Genomic DNA, 18,438 nt, shown 5'->3' with positions numbered 1-18,438 from the left:
TGTCAGTGTGTGAGTGTGTGTGTGTGTGTGTGTGTGTGTGTGTGAAGACAGCCCCCCACCCCGCCGAGCCCACCACGCCCGGCACCCCAGCCCCGTGGAGACCTCGGGACCCGGCCAGCGAACTCAACCAGCCCGGCCCGGCCCCGAGTGGGTCGGCGCGGGCGCGGGGCCTGGGGCGGGAGGAGGCGCGGGGAAGCGCAGAGACGCTCGGCTTCTTGAGCGGGGCTGGGGCGCCCTCCGCCGTCTACGGCCACACCACCCTGAACGCGCCCGATCTCGTCCGATCTCGGAAGCTAAGCAGGGTCGGGCCTGGTTAGTACTTGGATGGGAGACCGCCTGGGAATACCGGGTGCCGTAGGCCTTTTTTTTTTTTTTTTTTTTTTTTTGCCTCGTGTTCTGTCCCCATTCGGAGAGCGCGGCGGCAGTGGGGGGTGGGGGGCAACCCCGCCCTCAGCGCCCGCCACGGTGCCTGGCGCCCCAGCCCGCTCCGTGGGGCCTCCTCTTGCCCCAAGCCGCAGCACCGCCGCCACGCGGCAGCAGGCGTGGCATCTGGACTGTCGGGTCTCAGACCGAGGGTCTGGTCGGTGGGAGCCGACACGCTGGAGGAAACCTTGAGAGTCTGAGAGGGGAGGGAGTTGCAGAAGAAGGCCAGGATGTCATTTTGAGGGAGTTGTGACCAGAACTCGTCCCGTTGATTTTGGCGTTCTATGGGCTCCACGTAGGAATCTTTGGTGGTGGCACCGGATGTTGGGGGATGCACAGTCACACCCAGACGTGCTCGACAGGCCCCCTTTTCCTTTTCTTTTCGGAGTCATTTTAAAAAAAAAAAAAATGCCTCTTGGCCGGGCGTGCTGGCTCACGCCTGTAATCCTAGCACTCTGGGAGGCCGAGGTGGGCGGACTGCTCGAGGTCAGGAGTTCGAAACCAGCCTGAGCAAGAGGGAGACCCCCATCTCTACTATAAATAGAAAGAAATTAATTGGCCAACTGATATATAGATATATATATATACAAAAAAAAAAAATTAGCCGGGCACGGTGGCGCATGCCTGTAGTCCCAGCTACTTGGGAGGCTGAGGCAGCAGGATTGCTTGAGCCCAGGAGATTGAGGTTGCTGTGAGCTAGGCTGACGCCATGGCACTCACTCTAGCCAGGGCAACAAAGCGAGACTCTGTCTCCAAAAAAAAAAAAAAAATGCCTCTTACCTCCATTATTGCATTCTTTTCTCTCTCTCTTTTCAAGCAGATTATGGGAGTACAAGTATTAAGGTTCCATGTATTGCCCGTGCCCCCCTCCCCCCTGTTGTCTTAGCAGCCTATGGTGGGGGTACCAATGTTAAGGTCAGGTACATTGTCCTCTCCCCGCCTCCCCCCTCTGGTCAGAGCTTCAAGTGCGCCCATCCCCCAGTCGGTGCGCACCCACCCCATTCCTAAAGGGTGTGTATGCCCATCACCTCCCCCCACCCGATGGAGGTGATTCCTCTACGTCCACTTAGGTGTCCATGGGTTCCTACCAATTTGCCGGTGAGCACGCGCACGTGGTGCTCCTGTGTCCACTCTTGGGATACTTGGCTTACTGGAACGGGTTCCAGCTCCGGCCAGGAGAACACGGGAGGTGCCCGCTCACCGCCGTTTCTCATAGCTGAATAGCACTCCGTGGTGTGCACGCGCCACGTTTTATTAATCCACTCGTGGATCGATGGGCACTCGGGTCGCTTCCACATCTTTGCAATGGTGAATTGTGCCGCCACAGACACCCGAGCGCAGGTGTCTTCTGCGTAGGCTGCGGGCCTGGCTCTTCTGAATGCCGCTAGCTCGCGACCCACGGGTGAACCTGGTCAGGGTACTTTCTCTAAGGAGCAGACTCTGATCCGGGCGGGCTACCGGTGTTTCTGTTTGCTTGTTTCTTTCTTCCATTTCGGGAAAGGCTTCCTTGCTGGGTGTGGAAATCTCCTGTGCCTTTCCTCGCCTCTTCTGTCAGCTTTAAAATCCTCTTTCAGTTGCCACCCTCACAAACGTCTCAGGAACGTCTTTACGGTGCCTTCGTTAGTGAAATGACCCTCAATGAAGCTGGAACCAAATCTCTAATCGCCCATTTTTAGCAAGTCCACACCCCAGGGTGGTTGGGGTCCAATCCAGCCCCGGCCAGGCCCAGGCCCCCTGGACTGGGCCACAGGAGGACACAGAGTAGGGTCCCGGCCCCCACGGTAGCGGTGCCGGCAGTTCTGCAAGGGCTTGGGGGGTTTCCAGAGGTAGGAGATGGAGGGGACTGATTTCTCCAGCGCCCCCCAAAACACCCCACCCATGGCACACATCCCGAGAGACGCCCCTACACTCGCTCCCCTCCCCTATGCGCTGTGCCCCGGCCCCGGTCCGGGGCGGATAGGCGGCAGCCCACACGCAGGGCGGGGGCGCAGCTGAAAGGGGTTGTGCTGGAGGGCGGCCCCTGGGGCCAAAGGCGACCGCCCGCGCATGCGCAGGCAGCAGCGGCGCACTGGGTTGGGGGCGGGTAGGTGAGGGAGGCGAGGCCAGGAGAGGAGGGCGGCTGGAGGTCTCCGCCTTGGCGGGTCCAGCCGTGGAGGCTGGAGGCGCATCTGGTGTGTGTCAGTGTGTGAGTGTGTGTGTGTGTGTGTGTGTGTGTGTGAAGACAGCCCCCCACCCCGCCGAGCCCACCACGCCCGGCACCCCAGCCCCGTGGAGACCTCGGGACCCGGCCAGCGAACTCAACCAGCCCGGCCCGGCCCCGAGTGGGTCGGCGCGGGCGCGGGGCCTGGGGCGGGAGGAGGCGCGGGGAAGCGCAGAGACGCTCGGCTTCTTGAGCGGGGCTGGGGCGCCCTCCGCCGTCTACGGCCACACCACCCTGAACGCGCCCGATCTCGTCCGATCTCGGAAGCTAAGCAGGGTCGGGCCTGGTTAGTACTTGGATGGGAGACCGCCTGGGAATACCGGGTGCCGTAGGCCTTTTTTTTTTTTTTTTTTTTTTTTGCCTCGTGTTCTGTCCCCATTCGGAGAGCGCGGCGGCAGTGGGGGGTGGGGGGCAACCCCGCCCTCAGCGCCCGCCACGGTGCCTGGCGCCCCAGCCCGCTCCGTGGGGCCTCCTCTTGCCCCAAGCCGCAGCACCGCCGCCACGCGGCAGCAGGCGTGGCATCTGGACTGTCGGGTCTCAGACCGAGGGTCTGGTCGGTGGGAGCCGACACGCTGGAGGAAACCTTGAGAGTCTGAGAGGGGAGGGAGTTGCAGAAGAAGGCCAGGATGTCATTTTGAGGGAGTTGTGACCAGAACTCGTCCCGTTGATTTTGGCGTTCTATGGGCTCCACGTAGGAATCTTTGGTGGTGGCACCGGATGTTGGGGGATGCACAGTCACACCCAGACGTGCTCGACAGGCCCCCTTTTCCTTTTCTTTTCGGAGTCATTTTTTAAAAAAAAAAAAAATGCCTCTTGGCCGGGCGTGCTGGCTCACGCCTGTAATCCTAGCACTCTGGGAGGCCAGGTGGGCGGACTGCTCGAGGTCAGGAGTTCGAAACCAGCCTGAGCAAGAGGGAGACCCCCCATCTCTACTATAAATAGAAAGAAATTAATTGGCCAACTGATATATAGATATATATATATACAAAAAAAAAATTAGCCGGGCACGGTGGCGCATGCCTGTAGTCCCAGCTACTTGGGAGGCTGAGGCAGCAGGATTGCTTGAGCCCAGGAGATTGAGGTTGCTGTGAGCTAGGCTGACGCCATGGCACTCACTCTAGCCAGGGCAACAAAGCGAGACTCTGTCTCCAAAAAAAAAAAAAAAAAATGCCTCTTACCTCCATTATTGCATTCTTTTCTCTCTCTCTTTTCAAGCAGATTATGGGAGTACAAGTATTAAGGTTCCATGTATTGCCCGTGCCCCCCTCCCCCCTGTTGTCTTAGCAGCCTATGGTGGGGGTACCAATGTTAAGGTCAGGTACATTGTCCTCTCCCCGCCTCCCCCCTCTGGTCAGAGCTTCAAGTGCGCCCATCCCCCAGTCGGTGCGCACCCACCCCATTCCTAAAGGGTGTGTATGCCCATCACCTCCCCCCACCCGATGGAGGTGATTCCTCTACGTCCACTTAGGTGTCCATGGGTTCCTACCAATTTGCCGGTGAGCACGCGCACGTGGTGCTCCTGTGTCCACTCTTGGGATACTTGGCTTACTGGAACGGGTTCCAGCTCCGGCCAGGAGAACACGGGAGGTGCCCGCTCACCGCCGTTTCTCATAGCTGAATAGCACTCCGTGGTGTGCACGCGCCACGTTTTATTAATCCACTCGTGGATCGATGGGCACTCGGGTCGCTTCCACATCTTTGCAATGGTGAATTGTGCCGCCACAGACACCCGAGCGCAGGTGTCTTCTGCGTAGGCTGCGGGCCTGGCTCTTCTGAATGCCGCTAGCTCGCGACCCACGGGTGAACCTGGTCAGGGTACTTTCTCTAAGGAGCAGACTCTGATCCGGGCGGGCTACCAGTGTTTCTGTTTGCTTGTTTCTTTCTTCCATTTCGGGAAAGGCTTCCTTGCTGGGTGTGGAAATCTCCTGTGCCTTTCCTCGCCTCTTCTGTCAGCTTTAAAATCCTCTTTCAGTTGCCACCCTCACAAACGTCTCAGGAACGTCTTTACGGTGCCTTCGTTAGTGAAATGACCCTCAATGAAGCTGGAACCAAATCTCTCATCGCCCATTTTTAGCAAGTCCACACCCCAGGGTGGTTGGGGTCCAATCCAGCCCCGGCCAGGCCCAGGCCCCCTGGACTGGGCCACAGGAGGACACAGAGTAGGGTCCCGGCCCCCACGGTAGCGGTGCCGGCAGTTCTGCAAGGGCTTGGGGGGTTTCCAGAGGTAGGAGATGGAGGGGACTGATTTCTCCAGCGCCCCCCAAAACACCCCACCCATGGCACACATCCCGAGAGACGCCCCTACACTCGCTCCCCTCCCCTATGCGCTGTGCCCCGGCCCCGGTCCGGGGCGGATAGGCGGCAGCCCACACGCAGGGCGGGGGCGCAGCTGAAAGGGGTTGTGCTGGAGGGCGGCCCCTGGGGCCAAAGGCGACCGCCCGCGCATGCGCAGGCAGCAGCGGCGCACTGGGTTGGGGGCGGGTAGGTGAGGGAGGCGAGGCCAGGAGAGGAGGGCGGCTGGAGGTCTCCGCCTTGGCGGGTCCAGCCGTGGAGGCTGGAGGCGCATCTGGTGTGTGTCAGTGTGTGAGTGTGTGTGTGTGTGTGTGTGTGTGTGTGAAGACAGCCCCCCACCCCGCCGAGCCCACCACGCCCGGCACCCCAGCCCCGTGGAGACCTCGGGACCCGGCCAGCGAACTCAACCAGCCCGGCCCGGCCCCGAGTGGGTCGGCGCGGGCGCGGGGCCTGGGGCGGGAGGAGGCGCGGGGAAGCGCAGAGACGCTCGGCTTCTTGAGCGGGGCTGGGGCGCCCTCCGCCGTCTACGGCCACACCACCCTGAACGCGCCCGATCTCGTCCGATCTCGGAAGCTAAGCAGGGTCGGGCCTGGTTAGTACTTGGATGGGAGACCGCCTGGGAATACCGGGTGCCGTAGGCCTTTTTTTTTTTTTTTTTTTTTTTTGCCTCGTGTTCTGTCCCCATTCGGAGAGCGCGGCGGCAGTGGGGGGTGGGGGGCAACCCCGCCCTCAGCGCCCGCCACGGTGCCTGGCGCCCCAGCCCGCTCCGTGGGGCCTCCTCTTGCCCCAAGCCGCAGCACCGCCGCCACGCGGCAGCAGGCGTGGCATCTGGACTGTCGGGTCTCAGACCGAGGGTCTGGTCGGTGGGAGCCGACACGCTGGAGGAAACCTTGAGAGTCTGAGAGGGGAGGGAGTTGCAGAAGAAGGCCAGGATGTCATTTTGAGGGAGTTGTGACCAGAACTCGTCCCGTTGATTTTGGCGTTCTATGGGCTCCACGTAGGAATCTTTGGTGGTGGCACCGGATGTTGGGGGATGCACAGTCACACCCAGACGTGCTCGACAGGCCCCCTTTTCCTTTTCTTTTCGGAGTCATTTTTTAAAAAAAAAAAAAATGCCTCTTGGCCGGGCGTGCTGGCTCACGCCTGTAATCCTAGCACTCTGGGAGGCCAGGTGGGCGGACTGCTCGAGGTCAGGAGTTCGAAACCAGCCTGAGCAAGAGGGAGACCCCCCATCTCTACTATAAATAGAAAGAAATTAATTGGCCAACTGATATATAGATATATATATATACAAAAAAAAAATTAGCCGGGCACGGTGGCGCATGCCTGTAGTCCCAGCTACTTGGGAGGCTGAGGCAGCAGGATTGCTTGAGCCCAGGAGATTGAGGTTGCTGTGAGCTAGGCTGACGCCATGGCACTCACTCTAGCCAGGGCAACAAAGCGAGACTCTGTCTCCAAAAAAAAAAAAAAAAAATGCCTCTTACCTCCATTATTGCATTCTTTTCTCTCTCTCTTTTCAAGCAGATTATGGGAGTACAAGTATTAAGGTTCCATGTATTGCCCGTGCCCCCCTCCCCCCTGTTGTCTTAGCAGCCTATGGTGGGGGTACCAATGTTAAGGTCAGGTACATTGTCCTCTCCCCGCCTCCCCCCTCTGGTCAGAGCTTCAAGTGCGCCCATCCCCCAGTCGGTGCGCACCCACCCCATTCCTAAAGGGTGTGTATGCCCATCACCTCCCCCCACCCGATGGAGGTGATTCCTCTACGTCCACTTAGGTGTCCATGGGTTCCTACCAATTTGCCGGTGAGCACGCGCACGTGGTGCTCCTGTGTCCACTCTTGGGATACTTGGCTTACTGGAACGGGTTCCAGCTCCGGCCAGGAGAACACGGGAGGTGCCCGCTCACCGCCGTTTCTCATAGCTGAATAGCACTCCGTGGTGTGCACGCGCCACGTTTTATTAATCCACTCGTGGATCGATGGGCACTCGGGTCGCTTCCACATCTTTGCAATGGTGAATTGTGCCGCCACAGACACCCGAGCGCAGGTGTCTTCTGCGTAGGCTGCGGGCCTGGCTCTTCTGAATGCCGCTAGCTCGCGACCCACGGGTGAACCTGGTCAGGGTACTTTCTCTAAGGAGCAGACTCTGATCCGGGCGGGCTACCGGTGTTTCTGTTTGCTTGTTTCTTTCTTCCATTTCGGGAAAGGCTTCCTTGCTGGGTGTGGAAATCTCCTGTGCCTTTCCTCGCCTCTTCTGTCAGCTTTAAAATCCTCTTTCAGTTGCCACCCTCACAAACGTCTCAGGAACGTCTTTACGGTGCCTTCGTTAGTGAAATGACCCTCAATGAAGCTGGAACCAAATCTCTCATCGCCCATTTTTAGCAAGTCCACACCCCAGGGTGGTTGGGGTCCAATCCAGCCCCGGCCAGGCCCAGGCCCCCTGGACTGGGCCACAGGAGGACACAGAGTAGGGTCCCGGCCCCCACGGTAGCGGTGCCGGCAGTTCTGCAAGGGCTTGGGGGGTTTCCAGAGGTAGGAGATGGAGGGGACTGATTTCTCCAGCGCCCCCCAAAACACCCCACCCATGGCACACATCCCGAGAGACGCCCCTACACTCGCTCCCCTCCCCTATGCGCTGTGCCCCGGCCCCGGTCCGGGGCGGATAGGCGGCAGCCCACACGCAGGGCGGGGGCGCAGCTGAAAGGGGTTGTGCTGGAGGGCGGCCCCTGGGGCCAAAGGCGACCGCCCGCGCATGCGCAGGCAGCAGCGGCGCACTGGGTTGGGGGCGGGTAGGTGAGGGAGGCGAGGCCAGGAGAGGAGGGCGGCTGGAGGTCTCCGCCTTGGCGGGTCCAGCCGTGGAGGCTGGAGGCGCATCTGGTGTGTGTCAGTGTGTGAGTGTGTGTGTGTGTGTGTGTGTGTGTGTGAAGACAGCCCCCCACCCCGCCGAGCCCACCACGCCCGGCACCCCAGCCCCGTGGAGACCTCGGGACCCGGCCAGCGAACTCAACCAGCCCGGCCCGGCCCCGAGTGGGTCGGCGCGGGCGCGGGGCCTGGGGCGGGAGGAGGCGCGGGGAAGCGCAGAGACGCTCGGCTTCTTGAGCGGGGCTGGGGCGCCCTCCGCCGTCTACGGCCACACCACCCTGAACGCGCCCGATCTCGTCCGATCTCGGAAGCTAAGCAGGGTCGGGCCTGGTTAGTACTTGGATGGGAGACCGCCTGGGAATACCGGGTGCCGTAGGCCTTTTTTTTTTTTTTTTTTTTTTTTGCCTCGTGTTCTGTCCCCATTCGGAGAGCGCGGCGGCAGTGGGGGGTGGGGGGCAACCCCGCCCTCAGCGCCCGCCACGGTGCCTGGCGCCCCAGCCCGCTCCGTGGGGCCTCCTCTTGCCCCAAGCCGCAGCACCGCCGCCACGCGGCAGCAGGCGTGGCATCTGGACTGTCGGGTCTCAGACCGAGGGTCTGGTCGGTGGGAGCCGACACGCTGGAGGAAACCTTGAGAGTCTGAGAGGGGAGGGAGTTGCAGAAGAAGGCCAGGATGTCATTTTGAGGGAGTTGTGACCAGAACTCGTCCCGTTGATTTTGGCGTTCTATGGGCTCCACGTAGGAATCTTTGGTGGTGGCACCGGATGTTGGGGGATGCACAGTCACACCCAGACGTGCTCGACAGGCCCCCTTTTCCTTTTCTTTTCGGAGTCATTTTTTAAAAAAAAAAAAAATGCCTCTTGGCCGGGCGTGCTGGCTCACGCCTGTAATCCTAGCACTCTGGGAGGCCGAGGTGGGCGGACTGCTCGAGGTCAGGAGTTCGAAACCAGCCTGAGCAAGAGGGAGACCCCCATCTCTACTATAAATAGAAAGAAATTAATTGGCCAACTGATATATAGATATATATATATACAAAAAAAAAAAATTAGCCGGGCACGGTGGCGCATGCCTGTAGTCCCAGCTACTTGGGAGGCTGAGGCAGCAGGATTGCTTGAGCCCAGGAGATTGAGGTTGCTGTGAGCTAGGCTGACGCCATGGCACTCACTCTAGCCAGGGCAACAAAGCGAGACTCTGTCTCCAAAAAAAAAAAAAAAATGCCTCTTACCTCCATTATTGCATTCTTTTCTCTCTCTCTTTTCAAGCAGATTATGGGAGTACAAGTATTAAGGTTCCATGTATTGCCCGTGCCCCCCTCCCCCCTGTTGTCTTAGCAGCCTATGGTGGGGGTACCAATGTTAAGGTCAGGTACATTGTCCTCTCCCCGCCTCCCCCCTCTGGTCAGAGCTTCAAGTGCGCCCATCCCCCAGTCGGTGCGCACCCACCCCATTCCTAAAGGGTGTGTATGCCCATCACCTCCCCCCACCCGATGGAGGTGATTCCTCTACGTCCACTTAGGTGTCCATGGGTTCCTACCAATTTGCCGGTGAGCACGCGCACGTGGTGCTCCTGTGTCCACTCTTGGGATACTTGGCTTACTGGAACGGGTTCCAGCTCCGGCCAGGAGAACACGGGAGGTGCCCGCTCACCGCCGTTTCTCATAGCTGAATAGCACTCCGTGGTGTGCACGCGCCACGTTTTATTAATCCACTCGTGGATCGATGGGCACTCGGGTCGCTTCCACATCTTTGCAATGGTGAATTGTGCCGCCACAGACACCCGAGCGCAGGTGTCTTCTGCGTAGGCTGCGGGCCTGGCTCTTCTGAATGCCGCTAGCTCGCGACCCACGGGTGAACCTGGTCAGGGTACTTTCTCTAAGGAGCAGACTCTGATCCGGGCGGGCTACCGGTGTTTCTGTTTGCTTGTTTCTTTCTTCCATTTCGGGAAAGGCTTCCTTGCTGGGTGTGGAAATCTCCTGTGCCTTTCCTCGCCTCTTCTGTCAGCTTTAAAATCCTCTTTCAGTTGCCACCCTCACAAACGTCTCAGGAACGTCTTTACGGTGCCTTCGTTAGTGAAATGACCCTCAATGAAGCTGGAACCAAATCTCTAATCGCCCATTTTTAGCAAGTCCACACCCCAGGGTGGTTGGGGTCCAATCCAGCCCCGGCCAGGCCCAGGCCCCCTGGACTGGGCCACAGGAGGACACAGAGTAGGGTCCCGGCCCCCACGGTAGCGGTGCCGGCAGTTCTGCAAGGGCTTGGGGGGTTTCCAGAGGTAGGAGATGGAGGGGACTGATTTCTCCAGCGCCCCCCAAAACACCCCACCCATGGCACACATCCCGAGAGACGCCCCTACACTCGCTCCCCTCCCCTATGCGCTGTGCCCCGGCCCCGGTCCGGGGCGGATAGGCGGCAGCCCACACGCAGGGCGGGGGCGCAGCTGAAAGGGGTTGTGCTGGAGGGCGGCCCCTGGGGCCAAAGGCGACCGCCCGCGCATGCGCAGGCAGCAGCGGCGCACTGGGTTGGGGGCGGGTAGGTGAGGGAGGCGAGGCCAGGAGAGGAGGGCGGCTGGAGGTCTCCGCCTTGGCGGGTCCAGCCGTGGAGGCTGGAGGCGCATCTGGTGTGTGTCAGTGTGTGAGTGTGTGTGTGTGTGTGTGTGTGTGTGTGAAGACAGCCCCCCACCCCGCCGAGCCCACCACGCCCGGCACCCCAGCCCCGTGGAGACCTCGGGACCCGGCCAGCGAACTCAACCAGCCCGGCCCGGCCCCGAGTGGGTCGGCGCGGGCGCGGGGCCTGGGGCGGGAGGAGGCGCGGGGAAGCGCAGAGACGCTCGGCTTCTTGAGCGGGGCTGGGGCGCCCTCCGCCGTCTACGGCCACACCACCCTGAACGCGCCCGATCTCGTCCGATCTCGGAAGCTAAGCAGGGTCGGGCCTGGTTAGTACTTGGATGGGAGACCGCCTGGGAATACCGGGTGCCGTAGGCCTTTTTTTTTTTTTTTTTTTTTTTGCCTCGTGTTCTGTCCCCATTCGGAGAGCGCGGCGGCAGTGGGGGGTGGGGGGCAACCCCGCCCTCAGCGCCCGCCACGGTGCCTGGCGCCCCAGCCCGCTCCGTGGGGCCTCCTCTTGCCCCAAGCCGCAGCACCGCCGCCACGCGGCAGCAGGCGTGGCATCTGGACTGTCGGGTCTCAGACCGAGGGTCTGGTCGGTGGGAGCCGACACGCTGGAGGAAACCTTGAGAGTCTGAGAGGGGAGGGAGTTGCAGAAGAAGGCCAGGATGTCATTTTGAGGGAGTTGTGATCAGAACTCGTCCCGTTGATTTTGGCGTTCTATGGGCTACTCGTAGGTATCTTTGGTGGTGGCACCGGATGTTGGGGGATGCACAGTACCTGGGACTACAGGCATGTGCCACCATGCCCAGTTAATTTTTACTATATATTTTTAGTTGGCCAACTAATTCCTATTTTTAGTATAGATGGGGTCTGGCTCTTGCTGGGGCTGTTTTGGAACTCCTGACCTTGAGCGATCCTCCAGCCTTGGCCTCCAATAGTTCTAGGATTGCAGGCGTCAGCCACCGGGCCTGGCCATGTTTTTTTTAACACAAATAGAGTATCTTGTATATACTTCCTCTTTTTCACTTAACAGTATATCTTGGAGAGATTTCATTATCAGTATACATAAATATTCTTTTTTTTTTTTTTTTTTTGAGACAGAGTCTCACTTTGTTGCCCAGGCTAGAGTGTGTGCCATGGCGTCAGCCTAGCTCACAGCAACCTCAATCTCCTGGGCTCCAGTGATCCTCCTGCCTCAGCCTCCTGAGTAGTTGGGACTGCAGGCATGTGCCAGCATGCTCGTCTAATTTTTTCTATATATATTAGTTGACCAATTAATTTCTTTCTATTTATAGTAGAGACGGTGTCTCGCTCTTGCTCAGGCTGGTTTCGAACTCCTTACCTTGAGCAATCTGCCCGCCTCGGCTTCCCAGAGTGCTAGGATTACAGGCGTGAGCCACCGCGCCTGGCCTACATAAATATTCTTAATTAAAAATTTAAAACTTCCATGGCATAACCCATTGTATAGCTATATCATCATTTATTTTTTTATCAGTTCTCCTCTGATGATCATTTAAGATGTTTTAAGGTTCTAGTTATCAAAAATGGTGCCTCAGTAGACATTCTTTTCTGTCCATTGTCATTGCCTCTGTGTGTGAAACTGTCAGACAAATTCCTAGAATTAGAATCACTGAAGCCAAGGCTCTGTGTATATATGCATCAATGCATAACATCCGACCAACTTTGTACATATACATTTCTGACATCATTATTGTTGCATTTTATTATAATTTTGCAATTTATAGAGAATTAGGAAACAGAAAAACTGTATTTCCAAAACATAGAGTTGATTTGCCAGATGCATGATAATGTTTCAAAGTACAAATACACCTAATTTTAATTAGGTGAATATTGCTAAATGAGGGGGAAAAATAGTTTCCAAAAATGTATAGGTCTATGAGTTTGTCTGAAATTACAAAACTGGCTAATTTTAAATGGCTAAGCACTTAACTTCAACAAACTGTTTGGAATGCTATTTACAATTTTTTTTTTTAAATTGTGGTAACAAGTTTACGTAACTGGAACACCATTTTTATTCGTTCCTTTCATTTGCCAACTTCCAGTTTTTGCGAAAGCCACTGAGATGGATTTCACCCCCTGGTACAAAGATGGGAAGTTGCAGGTAATTTTATCCTGGTGAAGAGTCTATGGAAATAAGACAAACTGTCCTTATGAAGCTTGGACCAGCCTGGGGACAGCATTCAGCTACTGGTAATGTGATCACTGCAGGATTGTGGCGTTCTCAGAAGGTGCATTTGTCTTCTGCCTCGGGTCGGGTGGAAACAGGCAGAGTGCTTGGTGTTAAGGATTTGGTGCTAGTCTGTTCTGCTTCTCATTTTATTCATCTCATCTCTGGATCTATTTTATTTTTTTATATTTTATTTTATTTTACTTTATTTTATTATTTTATTTTTTATTGTATTTATTTTATTTTTATTTTATTTATTTATTTTATTTTATTTTAATTTAGACAAAGTCTCGCTCTGTTGCCCAGGCTAGAGTGAGTGCCATGGCGTCAGCCTTGCTCACAGCAACCTCCAACTCCTGGGCTCAAGCGATCCTCCTGCCTCAGCCTCCTGAGTAGGTGGGACTACAGGCATGCGCCACCATGCCCGGCTAATTTTTTCTATATATATATTTTTAGTTGTTCAGCTATTTTTTTTCTATTTTTAGTAGAGATGGTGGGGTCTTGCTCTTGCTCAGGCTGGTCTCAAACTCCTCAGCTCAAGCAATCCTCCCACCTTGGCCTCCCAGAGTGCTAGGATGACAGGCATGAGCCACCACGCCTGGCCTCTACTCTTGAACTTGAGTCCATGCTAACCAAGACAGCACCACCACTTCTCTGTAATATCAAGACGTGCTTCTAACTGGCTAAAATTTTTCCACCCCCCCCTTTTTTTTCTTTTCAATTAAGAGGAGCTGCTAATCTCTCTTAGCCCAACTGAATGCGACAATTTTTACCAGTAGGAAAAGATGATATTTGGTAGTTGCATACTTGGCGTGTTAACTTTTTCCCCCATCATCTCCTGTGTCCGTATTCAGATAAATCCTTTCATTTTAGGCTATTCCTTCCCAGGGTCCTGATTGAACCAGTGTGTCTCCATATTTTGTTCCTAGACCCTTAAGTTATCCTTGGAATCTGAGTCTCACAGCAGGGACACAAAAGTGCCATTTAAAACGAGGGAAAGAACAAGAAATGTAGCAGGAACAATGCAGAGATGTGTAATCATCTCACCGCTTCTCAGATTTGGGACTAATCGTGACCTTCATCCTGGGGACCAAGTCCCTGCACGCAGACCCCAGGGCCCAGGCTGTAAAGACATTTTCCAATCCCACCTCTGCCAATGCCCAATCGGACAGCCTGCGACATCAGCTTGCATCTATGCAAAAATAATAACGTTGGGCGTTTTTTGTTTTGTTTTGTTTTGTTTTTCCTGGAAAGATGACCCGTATGTTTAATCAGTTTCAGTATGGGAACCACAGTCAGGTTGGATGACAAGCCACATAAAAGCTCCGCTTAAATGGCGGTTCTCAGTTTTCAGGGCAGAGATTTCCTGAGCTGCATTCTCCACGTGGCAGCTGTTCCCTGTCTCTGTCCCTCCGATCTGGGCGACCAAGAAATGAGGCCATTTGGAGTCCTGTGTTCTTTCACGTTCTAGGGTTGGGTTTCGTGAGCAGGGTCTTCTCAGACTGAAAGGAACGTTCTTCAGGGTAGAGCTCTGCAGTTTTCTACCTTCTTGGAAAAACCTCTTCAAATTGCATTTTCAGTTTTGACCGCCTACGCCTCAATAATTGAAGCCCATTGGGTTTTGCATTAACAGGCTTCAGTAGTATTTAATTATTAAGTATCTATTTTAAACACCATTGGTTACGTTCCATTTATTAAGCACCATTAAAACAGAAATGCTGCCTGAATACACCCCTGTGGTCTCTCCAGGAATAAGAATAACCTGATACTTGCTCAGGTCTTTAGGGTTTTTAAAAACCTTTTTGCAGGCTGTGCGTGGTGGCTCACACCTGTAATCCTAGCACTCTGTGAGGCCGAGGCAGGAGGATTGCTTGAGGTCAGGAGTGCGAGACCAGCCTGAGCAAGAGCGAGACCCCTGTCTCTACTAAAAATAGAAATTAATTGGGCAACTAAAAAATATATAGAGAGAAAATTAGCCGGGCATGGTGGTGCATGCCTGTAGACCTACCTACTTGGGGAGGCTGAGGCAGGAGGATCACTTGAGCCCAGGAGTTGGAGGTTGCTGTGAGCGAGGCTGATGCCATGGCACTCACTCTAGCCTGGGCAACAGAGTGAGACTCTGTCTCAAAAAAAAACAAACATAAAAAAAAAAAAAAAAAAAAAAAACCTGTTTGTATACCTTATCTCATGATATCAGTAGCATGGAATTTTTGGCTTGTTTTCGCTTTTGATTTTTACAATCACCATTTGGCAGAGGATGAAATCAGGGCTCAGAAAGAGAAAGGTGAAGTGGCTTGTTCAGAACAGCTGGTATGTTGTAGAGCCGGGTTAAGAATCCGGTTCTGACTCTAAAACCTGATCTCTCACCCCTGCCCCAAATGGTCTCTGCATGGGGCAGCTCAAGTCCATACGGACCAACACATCAGTATGGGATTTCGGGGTGCCTTGCATAACTGAGTAATGCATACAGCACCTCATTTACTATTCCACAACCCTCTTTGGCAACTAGAAATCCCATTCTGCAGATGAGAAAACAGGCTCATAGATGTTAAATATCTTGCATAAGATCGAAAGTTATTAGATTGTAGAGTTTTTTTTTGTTTTTTGTGGTTTTTTTTTTTTGAGACATTGTCTCGCTCTGCTGCCCAGGCTAGAGTGCTGTGGCATCAGCCTCGCTCACAGCAACCTCAAACTTCTGGCCTCAGGCGATCCTGCCTCAGCCTCCTCCCGAGTAGCTGGGACTACAGGCATGCGCCACCATGCCCGGCTCATTTTTTCTATATATATTTGTAGTCATCCAGCTCATTTCTTTGTATATTTTTTTTAGCAGAGACAGGGTCTCACTCTTGCTCAGGCTGGTCTTGAACTCCTGACCTCAAACAATCCTCCTGCCTCAGCCTCCCAGAGTGCCAGGGTTACAGGCATGAGCCACTGCGCCCGGAGGCTGTAGAGTTTGGACTTATTTCTGCAGAATAATATGTCCTATGTATGCTGCCTTCCAACATGGAAGTCAGAACTGTGGTTATTTGCCCTGCCTGCTAAGGTACAGGCAGGACTGTCACACGTTTGGAACAATTGCAAGCAAAACTGATTAAAGTCGGGCTTCTAAAAAGACAACATGCAAAAGGCTTTTGCAAAAAAGCTCCTATCCATTGGAGTCAAGTGACTGGAATAACAAAAGATGGGGACTCAGCTAATTTGTTTCTTTGCTCCAGCAAAAGACTGAACTTTTGATTAGAGCCAGCAAATAGGAAAGGAGTCACTAGCTTGCACAGAAGCTGGGGGACATGAGAGTGAGGAAGAAATTGCACTGTGCCTGTCATCACTGTCTTTCCCCAAGCCCTAGTGGCATCTGGTCACTCTCTTCTACACTGGGGGACTTCTGCAATTTGAGTCCTGCATTAGCCAGCTGTCGTTACCCTAAGGATGTGCAACAATTAACCCCCAAATCTCAGTGGCGGGCAGCACTGAGCACCGACTTCCACAGACTTGCGACTTTGTGGATTGGCCGGGTGGCTTCTCTTGTCTTTCAGCCTCCACCGGGGCCAGTGGGTGAGCCTGGACACGCTCTCACATCGGATGGGATCTTTTCTTATTTTTTTCCAAAGTGCAAATAGCTTTATCAACTGCTTCGATTGTAAAACAAAGTTTTTTCCAAAGCTCATGGGTTAAAAAAACAGAGTCTGTTCTGTGATCATGTTTTCATTGGTTCCTATAAAAAAAGTGAAGGCTAAAGGTCGTGAAGTGCATGCAAGTAAATCCATCCAGTTTCAAAAATCATGACGCTTGGGTCAGGCACGGTGGCTCACACCTGTCATCCTAGCACTCCGGGAGGCCAAGGCGGGAGGATCGCTCAAGGTCAGGAGTTCAAAACCAGCCTGAGCAGGAGCAAGACCCCGTCTCTACTAAAAATAGAAAGAAATTAATTGGCCAACTAAAAATACATAGAAAAAATTAGCTGGGTATGGTGGTGCATGCCTGTAGTCCCAGCCACTTGGGAGGCTGAGGCAGGAGGATTGCTTGAGGCCTGGAGTTTGAAGTTACTGTGAGCGAGGCTGATGCCACAGCACTCTAGCCCGGGCAACAGAATGAGACTCTGTCTCAAAAAAAAAAAATAATAATAATGTTTGTCTTTGACTTTTCTGTTAAACAGTTGTTTTTCTAAGAAATCGTGGTGATATTAAACAATGGATTTTTTACAAATGTCTTGAAACTCTATATATAGCTCTGGATGTTTTTCTCATCTGTACAATCTCAGACTCTGCTGAGACCGGTGGTGTAGACCAGCCGCCTTCTGAAGCTGGAATGTTGATGTTTCTCCCCCCCCTCTCCCCTTCTCTGAGGAATCATCTGGATTCTGTCTGATTACCTGGAGAGATGGAAGCTCATCATCACTGGTCCACTGTGACCCCAGGATTGTTGCACGCGTCCATCCAGAAGCTTCCTCCCAGCCCTGCCTGGCACCACGAGAGACTCAGACCAGCACAGTGTCGTGGTGTGTAGGAGCTTCCAAAGTATTTTTCAATATAGAAAGAGGAGCAGAGGTATCTTGCATCTGCCTGTTGCCGATGGCTTTGGCGTTCTGCAGACTTGGGGAGGGTTTGGAAATGAAGCCTCCCTGCAATAATGAAATCCCCCGGCAGGGGGCAGTCTCTCACGCAGCTCGAGGCCTCCTTTGCAGACATGTGGGTTTAAGCAAAGAAGAAGAATGCACGAGAGAAGTCGTTTTAATTAGGCTTCCTAAAGGGGAGCCAACTTCCTGGCTATCCTGCAGGCCGTCCTTTGCCTGCAGGAAGAAGGGTCATTTTGTTCTGGAAGGCGAGATGTCCCTGGTCCCTTTCTCTCCCCACCCCCCCCCACGGACTTTGGGTCTAGTTTGTGAAGTTCAAGGGCAGAAGGGGGTTCATCTTAGAGTTAGCCTTTCTGACTTTTTTTTTCTTTCTCCTTTTTCTTTTTCTTTTTTCTTTTTTTTTAGCCATAACATACACAGCGGTAGAGACATTCGAACCCAAAGCTGCCAGACTTGGCGACTTTTCAGATTTGTCGAAAGGGCCCCCTGCTCTGAGGATGGGTGAGGCAGGAAAGAAGGATTCATGCCAGACGTCTGTTTTGCTTCCTCCTGTGTCCTGGGCACTGTGACGAGCCTGCTGGGCGCAGTGTTTAGTCGCCGCCAAGCCCTGCAAGGGGCACCGGCCTTTGGTCGCCACTCACAGATGGGGAGATGGAGAAGAGTGAGCTGGAGGCGCTTGCTGTGTGGCCCTGAGAAGGTCGTGGGACCTTTCTGGGCCTTGCCTTGCTCATCTCTGGAACAAGGAAGTTACCAAGAGCTCCAAGGTTTTCCCTTGCCTGAGGGCAAAGTCAAACCAAAGGCCGTGGGGCTGGGTGGGGGTGGCAGTGTTGGTGTCATCGTCATTGTTGATGTCATTGTCACTGTTGATGTCATTGTCACTGTTGATGTCATTGTCGATGTCATTGTTGCTGTTGATCTCATTGTCATTGTCGATGTCACTGTCGATGTCATTGTCACTGTCATCTTGTCACTGCCTATGTCATTGTCACTGTCATTGTCATTGTCACAGTCATTGTCATTGTCACTGTTGATGTCATTGTCACTGTTGTCAGTGTCACTGTCGTTATCATTGACACTGCCGATGTGATTGTCACTGTTGTCATTGTCACTGTCGATGTCATTTTCACTGTCATTGTCACTGTCGATGTCATTGTCATTGTCACTGTTGATGTCATTGTCATTGTCACTGTCGATGGCATTGTCACTGCCAATGTCACTGTCACTGTCATTGTCACTGTCAATGTCATTGTCACTGTTGATGTCATTGTCATTGTCACTGTTGATGTCATTGTCATTGTCACTG

At 54.1% G+C, this 18,438-nt stretch overlaps 5 non-coding genes across 5 annotated transcripts; all 5 read left to right on the top strand.

The window, feature by feature from the left end:
• The first annotated feature begins 242 nt into the window (after positions 1-242).
• LOC142865475 (5S ribosomal RNA) lies at positions 243-361 on the top strand. Its single transcript, XR_012915705.1, has one exon. It is a non-coding gene; the product is annotated as a 5S ribosomal RNA (ribosomal RNA).
• Positions 362-2,839: 2,478 nt separating this feature from the next.
• LOC142865464 (5S ribosomal RNA) lies at positions 2,840-2,958 on the top strand. Its single transcript, XR_012915704.1, has one exon. It is a non-coding gene; the product is annotated as a 5S ribosomal RNA (ribosomal RNA).
• Positions 2,959-5,437: 2,479 nt separating this feature from the next.
• Positions 5,438-5,556, top strand: LOC142865453 (5S ribosomal RNA). Its single transcript, XR_012915703.1, has one exon. It is a non-coding gene; the product is annotated as a 5S ribosomal RNA (ribosomal RNA).
• A 2,479-nt stretch (positions 5,557-8,035) lies between these two features.
• Positions 8,036-8,154, top strand: LOC142865442 (5S ribosomal RNA). Its single transcript, XR_012915702.1, has one exon. It is a non-coding gene; the product is annotated as a 5S ribosomal RNA (ribosomal RNA).
• A 2,479-nt stretch (positions 8,155-10,633) lies between these two features.
• Positions 10,634-10,752, top strand: LOC142865431 (5S ribosomal RNA). Its single transcript, XR_012915701.1, has one exon. It is a non-coding gene; the product is annotated as a 5S ribosomal RNA (ribosomal RNA).
• The last annotated feature ends 7,686 nt before the right edge of the window (positions 10,753-18,438 follow it).

Source organism: Microcebus murinus, chromosome 28 (assembly GCF_040939455.1).
Source record: "Microcebus murinus isolate Inina chromosome 28, M.murinus_Inina_mat1.0, whole genome shotgun sequence".
NCBI classification, from domain to species: Eukaryota; Metazoa; Chordata; class Mammalia; order Primates; family Cheirogaleidae; genus Microcebus; species Microcebus murinus.
This window is presented reverse-complemented; position numbering and strand designations above follow the sequence as displayed.